Here is a 2,294-nt window from a genome sequence, read left to right as displayed (position 1 = left end):
TGATTCAGTAGGTATGGACTGGGGCCTGGGATTTTGCATTCCTAACAGACTTCCATGGACCGTACTTGTGGTGGAAAGGACCCAGTCCAACCCTCTCATTTTACAGAGGAGAAACCTGTGTCCTGGAGTCGTTAAGCAACTCACACAGTTCATCATTAGACAGCCTTTTCCTGAATATGGTGAGGGAGATACCAGAGTTAAAAACCATTCCTCTTCAATGTATTAATTAAAATAGGACTATTTATTAAATGCCTCTTAAGAGAGAGATGCTAAGTTACAGATACTAAAAACGCATGAACCATGCTCTCACATTGCTTATAATCTGGTGGAGGAAGTAAGGTGTTTTCATACCTGAAGTCAACAAAGGACAGTAGGAGGTGAGGACATGGAGATTATCTCCCTCCACTGTGACATCTCAGATAAGCGATTTAAACTTCCTGGAACCCCGGCTTTGCCTGCATAAAGCCAGAGACCACAAAGAGCACATCTAGGATTCTACAAAAGAGAATACTTTTTTTTTTTTTAAATCAAAGACTGAAAACCGCTAGCCCACGGATCAGATGTTGCCTATAGACTTTTTTTTTCCTTGTAGTTTTTAAGAATTAATTATTTTTAAATATATATATATATATTTGAGAATAATTTTAGATCTATAGGCAGGTTGCAAAGCTGGAACAAAGAGTGCTTGTGTGCCCCTCATGCAGTTTCCCCTAGTTCATATTACCATGGTACACTTGTCAAAACTAAGAAATTAATATTGGTACATTACTATACGTGAAACTCCAGGGTTGTTGTTTTGTTTTACCAGTTTTTCCATTAATGCCCTCCTTTTACTTTAGGATCCTATCCAGCTTCTCCAGTCTCCTCTGGTCTGTTTCAGCCTCTCAGGCTTTCCTGGTTTTTCATGACCTAGAGGGTCTTGAGGAATGCTTGGTAGGTATCTGGCAGAATGCCCCCCAATCTGGGTCTGCGGGTGGACTTTCTCATGATTAGACTGGGGTTATAGGTTTTGGAAAGAATGTGACAGGGCTGAGTGGCTCTCACAGACATGTTTCTAGTCTTCCTCCCTATGAGAGGCCAGAACACATGACTAGAACATTTTACTACAAACCCAAACCACCATGACTAGAGCTATAGGAGGTCACCTGACCCATCCTGCAGTGTCTTTAAAAATCTTGAACCAACTTTGAAAACTTGGGTGATATTTTATATAAAAATTGGGATTTCTGCCTTCTCTTGAAAGCAAGAGGACCTGGCCATGCTGGGCTTGCAAGGGCACCCAGCCAAAACTGGCTAGAGCCCAGTGAGTTGCCTGCTTCTACTGGGGCCTAAATTTCCCAGTTCACCATAGTTCCCATCTCTCGTACCATGCATATGCCTCTGAGCTCACTGAATTCCCTGATATTCCATTGCCTTCCTAGCTCCTTCTTGAGGCAGTGGGTTTATTTTTGCAGTATGTATTAACTTAAATGTGCACAAGACTGGGGAGAGAAGCCAGAGAGGCTGGCATGCTGGGGCAGGTCTTCCTGGAGAGGTGCAACTTGCCTCCTGCCACAGAATAGCACTTCTCAAAGTGCGGGACCACCAGCATCAGCATCACCCAGGAACTTGTTCGAAATGCAAATTCTGGCACCATCCTTACTGAATCAGAAACTCTGGAGGGGGGCCTACAATCTGTGGTTCAAGCGGCCCTGCAGCTGATTCCAACGCATGCTGAAATTGGAGAGGCACTGGAGAGACGTCGGCAGCCCTGACATGGGGCGAGCCTGGTGGTCCCGGCCGGGCCTCCTGTGCAGCAGGGATGGGGAGTGGGGGTGGGCACCGACTCTTTCATGGGTTCACAAGTCAATGGGATCTGCGACCAGGGGTCAGTGTGAGTTTATACGCCTCTGGATCCTCAGCATGTGTGGACATAGGCTTTGCTCCCACTATTTCTGTTGCCCTGTGTCAGATTTGGGTAACCACAACCTGCCTGAGTGGAGGCTCAGGATTCCATGTTTGTCCTCTCCCATGCCTTCTTCATGAGCCACCCCCAATCTCTCTGCACCAACAAAATCTCACCAGCTGGGGTGCCTGGGTGGCTCAGTTGGTGAAGTGTCTGCCTTTGGCTCGGGCCGTGATCCCAGGGTCCTGGGATAGAGCCCTACATTGGGCTCTCTGCTCAACAGGGAGTCTGCTTCTCCCTCCACCCCTGCTCATGCTCTTTCTCTCTCTCTCTCAAGTAGATAAATAAAATCTTTTTTTTTTAAAGATTTTATTTATTTGACAGAGAGAGATACAGTGAGAGAGGGAAC

This window comes from Mirounga leonina, unplaced genomic scaffold, assembly GCF_011800145.1.
Source record: "Mirounga leonina isolate KUSES-001 unplaced genomic scaffold, KU_Mleo_1.0 Mir_108, whole genome shotgun sequence".
Taxonomy (NCBI): Eukaryota; Metazoa; Chordata; class Mammalia; order Carnivora; family Phocidae; genus Mirounga; species Mirounga leonina.
The sequence above is the reverse complement of the archived record's forward strand: the minus strand, read 5'-3'. Positions refer to the sequence as shown.